Source organism: Vombatus ursinus, unplaced genomic scaffold, assembly GCF_900497805.2.
Source record: "Vombatus ursinus unplaced genomic scaffold, bare-nosed wombat genome assembly UNPS02010822.1, whole genome shotgun sequence".
In the NCBI taxonomy this organism is placed as follows: Eukaryota; Metazoa; Chordata; class Mammalia; order Diprotodontia; family Vombatidae; genus Vombatus; species Vombatus ursinus.
Window position 1 is genome coordinate 2,755,834 of NW_020950600.1, and position 9,470 is coordinate 2,765,303.

Sequence of the window (9,470 nt, forward strand, 5' to 3'; positions counted from 1 at the left end):
GCCCCCAATCCCAGGAACGGATCCTGCTCTTGCTTCATGCCCATGCATCAGGACAGCGTGGTGTAGCTCTGATGGAGGACTTCGGCTGGGCCCTTCTGCGGGGCGGAGCTGCTAGCCGTTTCTCGGTTTGTCTTAATAGGGGTTGCTTTGAGAAGAGGTGGACTGGTCACTAATGTAGGAATGATGGAAAACTTGGAAGTGACCGCTCCATTTTAGAATCCCTGGTCAGTTGCACACAGAGATAGACTGTCCCTGACACTTGCAGACATTGACGCTGATATTAACAACTGTACCTTTACAGACCCTTGTACACATGGGAAGGAAGGACCTTAGATAGGGACAGGGATAGGGAAGTGGCCCAAGGATTTAGGACGGCAGGAAACGGTGGGTGGAGGAGGGAAGGTGGGGTGGGTCGTGGTGGTGATGTCATGACAACAGGTACCATCTCTGGCTGGGCCAGGTGGCTCATCTTCCCCCTCTCCCCCCCCCACCCTCCTCCACGAAGGACTGTTAGGAGGAAGGTACTGCTCAATCCTCCCCAGCTGAGGGTCATTTCCTTTAAATATTCTCAGACCTCTCCTTTGCCCTATCACCTTCCAACTTATATCATGCTTGTTTGTAGGTCATTTCTCCCCATTACACTGTTCTTCCATAGAGAAATAAACCCTTTATTCAGCTGTTAGTATGTGCCAGGCAAAGTGCTAAGTGCTGGGAGTACAGTTTCTACCCTCAAGGAGCTTACATTCTAATAGTGGAGGTTGGGAAAATAGAGGAATGGGTTGGGTAGGAGGAGGGTCAGTGATCCAGGGCAAGGCTGCTGTGGAAGTCTGGAAAGTGGGAACTTATTTCTTCTCTCCCTGTCCAACTGTCCCTTGAGGGAAAGGAATCTTTGATAAGGTGGAAAAGCCCCATCTCTGGAGTCCAAAGACTTGGCTGTATTCCATCACCGTGTTCAAACACAGCTTCTGATGTTCATTCTCTACCTGTGTGTGTGTATGTGTGTGCCTTATAAAATAAAGGATTTGGACTCATGGCCAGGGCCCTTCCAGCTCTCAATCTCAGATCCAAGGATTCTGCCAGTTTCACCTTTGTATACTTACTGTGGGGATATTTTATGGAAGATAAAGCAGATCCCTTAAGGAATCTGCTAGGTTCAGTAAGAGAGGAAGAGGCAGCATGAGGAGGGGGAAAGAAAAGATGCCTTGGTGAGGGAGCAAGGCCAGCCAGAAGGAAAAGATTGGTGAAGTTTTCTTGCTCTTGTCTTGGACCAGGGAGGTGACATTGAAAGATAAGAGTTCTTATTGTTTTTTTGTGCCATGGACTCCTTTGGGTAGAGTCTGAGAAGGCTGATAAAACTCCCTCCCCAGAATAATGTGGGTTTTTTTTAATACTTGAAGAAAACGCTGGATTTCAGTTAAAGGTTAATGAAAATAAAGATGTCATTTTTTTTTCATCCAAGTTCACAGACCCCCTGAAGTCTTTCCATAGTGGGGCTCTGTGGACCCCGGGTTAAGAAACCCTCCACTGGGGACTTCCTGGCTTGGGCTGAGAAACTGGCAGGCTAAATGCTACAGAACTGTGATTTGCAGGGGATTTGAGTGAAAGACAAATGGTACCCCTGCTCCCCATCCCCTTCTGAAGGTCAGGGAGCCACAGACCCTGGGGGACTTTGGGGGCAAAGACTCTCTCTGAAGATGCCCTGATACACAGAACTGGAAATACTTGAGGATTTATCTAGAATCTTAAGGACTAACATTTACCCAGTCAGCATTCTCTGGTTTTCTCCTTTCCTTTAAAAAAGAATCTTTGTTTTGTGATGTCATGGACAACATGCTTAGAGTAGTAGTGTCAAACTCACTGAAGGCAGGGGCTACTAATCTGTAAAGAAGGATCCTTGCAGGCTGCATATTGGTTTAGTCTTAAAATAGAATGTTATCTATGTTTTATAGTATTTTTATTTATTTACAATATTTCCCAATTCCATTTTAATCTGGTTCTAGCTGCACATGGGAGTGTTGTGAGCATGCATGTTTGACCCCACTGCCTTAGAGTACCTATAGAGCATAGTACATACATTGTCCCAGATGCTTGGAATTATGACCCAAAAGAATGAGAAAATCCCTCAAAGTTTTCCTAGGTCCTCTATGTTCCAAGAGAATCTCTGGCACAAGGGCTGAGTTTGCATCCCAGGCTTTTAGCAAAGAGACTGGTGATGCACTTAATAAATGTTTGTTAAGTTGAAGGTGAAGAACTTTTGGGTGAATATCAATGAAGAGAAAAACAGAAGTGATATTGTTATGGAAATATACTACAGACCACTTGGGCAGAACAAAGAAATAGATAAGTTCAGGAAGGACATCGGAATGGAAAATACTACCCACATCCAGAGAAAGAACTAATGGAGACTGAATGCAGATTGAAGCATATTTTTTTCACTTTATTTTTTATTTTTTTTCCCTTTTGGTCTGTTTCCTCTTTCACAGCATGATTAATATGGAAATATGTTTTACATGACCGGACATATATAACTTACATCAAATTGCTTACCATTTTAAGGAAGGGGGAAAGGAGAGAGAGAGGAAATAATTTTGAAACTCGAAATTTTTAGAAAATAAATGTTAAAAATTGTCTTTGTATGTAATTGGAAAAAATAGAATACTATTTTAAAAAAGGAAAGAGATCAAAAGCCTGGTGCAGAGCCATGATAGAGTAGGGATGTGGACCATCCATGATCCAGACATCTCCTGGAGTGCTCACCCTCTCTGCCAAAAGCAGGACAGCTGGTTATTTCTTAACTTCATGATAATTTCATCCTTCAAAAGGTGAAGGGAGCTGCTCTTCTGGAACTGGCTCTCACCAGCAAGGAAGGATGGGAATCAATAGGAATCTCGAGGGGAAGTGACTGGGCCATCTTACAATCCATGATAAAAGTAAATCCTGGAAGAACGGGAAGCTCTCCAGAATAAAATTCTGGAAACACCAACAAAAACAATTTTGATGATGAAAACAAGAGAGAGAACTGCCTAGAGAGACTAAGGTGGAGACACGTGGAACTCATCCGCCTGCTTGGGTTTTAAAATAAGCCTGTTAAAGGCAGAAACAAGGAGAGGTGAATGCAATCGATCAGTCAACATTTCAGTAAGTGCCTCCTAGGGGCCAGGCACTGGGCTAAGCTCTGGGGATTCAAAAGAGACTAAAGACGGTCCCTGCCCTTATCATCTAATGAGGGAGACAACGATGCAAAAGCCTGTGTCCATCAATGAAGGTGAAATCAAGCAATTATTAGGAGCTATTTTGCCCAATTATATGCCAGTAAAACTGACAATCTAAGTGAAATGGATAAATATTTACATATCAAACATATTTACATATAATATAAGCTGCCCAGATTAACAGAAGAGGAAATAGAATACTTAAATAACCCGGTCTTAGAAAAGAAATTGAACAAGCCATCAATGAGCTCCCTAAGAAAAAATCTTCAGGACCAGATGATTCACAAGTGAATTCTACAAAATATTTAAAGAACATTCAATTCCAATACTATATAAACTATTTTGAAAAATAGATAAAAGAGTGCTACCAAATTCTTCTTATAGCACAAATATGGTGCTAATACCCAAACTAGGAAGAGCAAAAACAGAAAAAGAAAATCGTAGACCAATTTCCTTAATGAATATCCGTGCAAAAATTTTAAATAAACTAGCAAGGAGATTACAGCAATATAGAGGTCACCTAGTCCAACCCCCTCATTTTCCAGATGAAGAAACTGAGGCCCAGAGAGGATAAGTGACTTCAAGGTCACATGGCCATTAAGTTGCAGAAACAGAATTTGAACTCAGGTCTTCTGACTCCAAATTCAGCTTTCCATACATGCTGCTTATGTCGCACCTCTGCTCAAACATCTTCCTATTGCCTCTCAACTGTTCCTGAATCCCTTGTCCCCTTGTCCTATCTCCTGCCAAACCTCATTGCCGTATTATTCCCATCATCTGCCTCCTCTGTTCCTACTCACAAGCTGCTGAATGCGTCTAGAGGAAGTCTCACAACCATGCCATCTGGGTGCCTTAAGAATTCAAGCTGAACTGGGCCCTCACTGCAGCAAGGCAGTCCTTTCATTCTTCCCTAATTGATTCCCCATCTGACTCCCCCAGAAGTGATTGTAAACCTTCTCTTCCCTGTCAAGCCCCTCATACCTCCTCCATGCTCCTCTTTTCCATCTGAAGACCCGGCCTCTTACTCTACTGAGAAAACTGAGGCCATTCGCCATGGCATACCCCTTCAGTTTCTTTCTCATAATCTCAAAACCCGGGGCAGTTAGGTGGCACAGTGGATAGAGCACCAGCCATAAAGTCAGGAGTTCAAATCTAGCCTTAGACCAAACACTTGACACTTACTAGCTGTGTGACCCTGGGCAAGTCACTTAACCCCAAATGCCTAAAAAAAAAAACCACTCAAAACCCCTTTTATGACACCATGTCCCACTCTCTCCTCCTTTCCTTCAGCCCTTCTACATGTGTGCTTGATCCTATCCACACATCCCTGGCCCTGTCTCCTGTCTTCTCCAGCAGGTCGCATCCACAAGCATCCTCCCTCTCTGCAATCTTCCACTTCCCCCGGTTCCTTCCTTGTTGCCTTCAAACATGCCCACATCTCCCCTCCCTGTAAAATGAGGTGCTTAGCTTCTGGGCTCCCTTCCAAGTCTGACATCCTGTTCTCTGGCCCTTGTCCCAGCACAAGAAAGAAGAAGCCACGGTAAGTGAAGAAGTTGTCTGAGACGCATCAGCGTAAGGGTTGCTGATGGGGCTCGTTGGAGAGTAGTGATGTCCAGGGAGGGTGTCTTGGCAGCAGATTCAAAGGAGTCCCTTGGCCAGATTCAGCAAGGTGCTCGTGTTTGGTTTACTGCTTCAGGACTTTTGGAAGAGTCTGTGAAAGAGGCGTAGGGGACAGAAAACTGATGTTGGGTGCAGGAGAAGCTGGGTTCAAGTCCAGGATGAAATATAAATGGGTGAGCTTTTAAAGCTCTTCATGACCTGTCCCCATTCTGTCTTTTCAGTCTTAATATACATTACTCCTCCTCCACACTCGGCAAAACAGCTACATTTGCCTTTTCTCTCTATTTCACACGAACATAGCTTTGCACTGACTATACCCCAAGGCCAACAAGCACTTATACTTACCTCCACCTATAGAGTCCCTCTCTTCCTTTAAGGTGAATAAAGCCTTTCCTGTTTCTCCCAACTGCACCAGCATGCCTTCATTCCCAAACTATTTTGTATTTAATACATATATATGTATGTATACACACACACACACACACACACATATAGTGTTGAGTAATTGTTCAGTTGTGACTGACCCTGTGACCCCATTTAGGGTTTTCTTGGCAGAGATACTGGAGTGGCTTGCCATTTCCTTCTCCAGCTCATTTTACAGATGAGGAAACTGAGGCAAACAGGGTTAAGTAACTTACCCATGGTCACACAGCTAATGAGTGTCTGAGGCTGGATTTGAACTCAGGTCCTCCTGACTCCAGGCCTGGCAGTCTATCCAATGCTCCAACTAGCTGATATATATACACATATATATATATATCTACACACACACACATATATATATAAAATATATTTCATATATATACATATATGTGTGTGTACATATCACACACACACAAATATACATACAAACACATACAGTGATTTTCCTAAAGCACTGGTCTGATCATGTCACCACCATCCCCACCTCAATAACCTCCAGTGGCTCCCTATTACCTTCAAAAGCAAATATAAAATCCTCTGTTTGGCATTCAAAGCCCTTCATAATCTAGTCCCCTCCTACCTTTCCTACATCTTACTTCCTCACATGTATGCTTAGATCCAGTGACACTGGCCTCCTGGCTGTTCCACAAAGAAGACACTCCATCTCTTAGCTCTGGGCATTTTCTCTGGCTGTCCCCCATACCGGGAATGTTCTTTCCTCCTCATCTCTACCTAGTGACCCCCCCCCCGCTTCCTTTAAGTCCCAACTAAAACCCCATTTTCTATGGGAAGCCTTCCCTAGCCATTCTTAATTCCAGTGTTTTCCTTCTGCTAATTATTTCTCATTTATCTTGTATCTAGTTTGCTTTGTATATATTTGTTTGCATATTGTCTCCGCATTACATTGTAAGCTTCCTGAGGCCGGGGACTGTCTTTTGCCTCTGTGTATCTCCAATGCTTAGCACAGTGCCTGGTACATGAAAGACACTTAATAAATGTTTATTGAAGGACAGATTGAGAGTAGGGGTGGTTTTATTCTTAGGATCCACAGGACCTAGCACAGTGCATGGCACACAGCAGTCACTTAATAAATGCTTGTTGATGACTAATGTGAAAATAGGTTTAATATGAATGTATATATAGAGCCTATATCAGATTGTACTCCATCTTGCGGTGGGGGAATGAGAGGGATAGGGAGAAAATTTGGAATTCAAAATCTTATGGAAGCGAATGTTGAAAACTAAAAATAAATTAATTAATTTTAAAAATGCTTGTTGATTGGTTGATGTGTTGATCAGTTTTACTTAACTGTTTTTTCCCCTTCTTTATTAAAGGTTGAAGAAGGGCTATATGGGGAAATGTAGGTGATGAAAAAATAAAATTTAAAAACATTGTTAAATGTTTGTTGAATTGAATTGAATCCCCTGAGACTCCAGAGCTAATTATGGATTCTGTTCCCACCCTTCCTAGAACACTCCAGTGTACTGGTATGGCCAGAATCCCACACACCTATGGAGGGTGTTTCTGGGAGAGTGGATCCAGAGACACTCTCTTCCTGATCTTCCTCTCAGTTATCATCCCTGAGGTGTTTACCCCTGACCACTGGTTCACTCTTGGGGGAGGCAGGAGCAGTGTGCAGATTGGGGAATGCATGTGGCTTGGTGTCCTAATTTGAGATATCTCTGTACTCGAAGACAGAGAAGGATCCCAAACAATCCCCTAAATCCCTAGGGTAGCCATCAGTAGACCTGTATTCTGGTCTTCAGGCTCTGCTGCTAATTCATTATGACTTTTGCCAAGGGAAGGCCCTCACTGAGTCTCAGTCTCCCTATCTGTGACTTTGGACAGGCTGTTTCCCATGCCTGGAATGTACTTCCTCCTCTTTTCATCTAATAAATGCTTTTTCATTCATTCATTCCTTCTTTCCTTCCTTCTTCCTTCTTTCCTTCCTTCCTTCTTTCTTTTCCTTCTTTCCTTTCTCCTTTTCCTTCCTTCCTTCCTTCTTTTCATTCCTTCCTTCTTCCTTCCTTCCTCCCATCCTTCCTTCCTTCTTTCCTTCCTTCCTTCTTCCTGCCTTCCTTCCTTCCTTCCATCCTTCCTTCTTTGCTTCCTTCCTTCTTCCTTCCTTCCTTCCATCCTGTCTTCTTTCCTTCCTTCCTTCCTTCCTTCCTTCCTATCTCTTAGAATTCCTGGCTTTCTGCAGGGCCCAGCCATTGGGTCATCTCCCATGGAAATCCTTCCTTAATACCCATAGTTAATACTTCTCACTCTTCCTCCTACAATCATCAGGTACATGTCTGTCTGTTTACACAGCATAGCACCCCCACCCCATGAGAACACAAGCTTCTCAAGGACAGGGAGTGTATTTTTACGGTAAGTGAGAGTCTACCAAGGGGTTCAGTGAAGAGAGCAACCAGGTGGCCCCAGGAACTCCATGGCTAGTCACAACCTCTATCTGCCTCAGTTTTCTCATCTGCAAAATGGGGGAAATAGTAGCACCTGCTTCTTAGGGAATAAAATAAGATAATATTTTTATGGTAAATTAGATATTAGATAAATTAAATTAGATAATGTGAGGGTAAAATGAGATAATATTTTTGAAACATTCGGCAAGGCTTAAAGTCCTATATAAATTCTAGTCAGTATCATCATTATTCCTTGTTATTTTATTGTTGGGAACTAGTAACCATGACTGAAGTTTTTTTTTTTTTTTTTTTCCCAGACCTCCTTAATCTTAGTGGCTTTCTTTTGAGACTGTTTCTGTTTTATATGTTTATATCTGGCATGTGGTTGTTTGTGTGTTGTCTCCATTACACTATCAGCTCCTCCAGGGCAGGGACTGAGTTGTTTGTTTGTTTTTGTTTTCCTTTCTTTGTACCCCCAGAGCTTAGCCAAGTGTCTGGCACATAGTAGGTGCTTAATAAATGCTTATTGATTGACTGACTGATAGCCACTCAATCAGAAGGTCCGGGTCCTGGGGGAGCTGATGTCTTGGAAAGAGTTGAGGTTCCAAGGATTGCAGGAATAGGAAACCCAAGGAACTGGAAGCTGGGGGCTGGGAGAAATGAGCCGAGAGCCACTGTGAGCCAGTACCCTGGAGAGCGCCACGATAACTACCACCAAGAGGCCAGTTTCGGATTCTAAGACTGAAAAAGGCAGCAGGAATTCTCCTGTAGAGGCCCTGAACTGACCTTCTCCTCTGCTGCCGAGGATCTAAAGGGTCAGTGCTTTAGGCACTGTCTCCAGTGAGTCCCTCTCGGTCTCGGTCTCGACAACGCTCCCACAAGTGGGCCATCTTGCCCATTGATGAGGGAAGTGGGCTCTGTTGGGAAGGGTCAGAGATTGAAGGTGCAGGATGGACCATCACCACTCAGATGCTCTCTTGGATGTGTTCAGTATCACGGGTCTCAAGTAGCACCAGACCTTGCCTCAGGCTACATGAGACCACAGGGAAACAGCCGTGTTACACAGCTCCTGATTGGCCGTGCAGCCAAGGTCACAGACAACACCAGCAGGGAAGAGAGAAGGGGGAGCTGCTGCACACTTATCACAGCCTTCTCTTTTTCTGTCATACATTTCTCTTCTGTCTCATACAAGGGAAATTTCCCTCCATGGTTGTCACTGCTCCAGGAGCAGCTGGGGAGGGCAGTGATTGATTCTTGGTCCACTGGCTTCTTTAGGGGGAACCAGGGAGCTTTACCTGTCATCGGTTTCCTTATCTTCTCATAAACAGGAAAGTTTCCTCCACTGTGTCACTGCTGTGTCCTGCATCTTAAGGCCTGGCTGTTCAACAGTGTGGGCTCTCTGGTTCTCATTTCCTATTCCATCAATCACTCATTCATTTAGCAAGCAGTTATTAGACACCTACTGTGTGCTAGACATTTTCGTGGGTGTTAGTGTACAGAGACAAAAAAACTCCCAAACAGTCCTTGCCCTCAAAGAATTTCATTCTATTGAGAGAAATAAGGTATTCATGTAAAAGTAAATATAAGATGCCATATACACAAAGGAATTTGGGGGGCACTAGTAGCTGGAGCATCCCGGTAGGAGCTGGGCTTTGGAGGAAGCTTAGGATTCCAAGAGGTAGAGGTAAGGAGGGAGGGCATCCCAAGGAGCCCCTAGACATAGCCACAGCTGAATTCCTCTGCCTTGTGCTCCTATTTTTTTTCTTTTCATCAGCAATATTGAGCAAGTGCCTGGTGGTGAAAATAATAA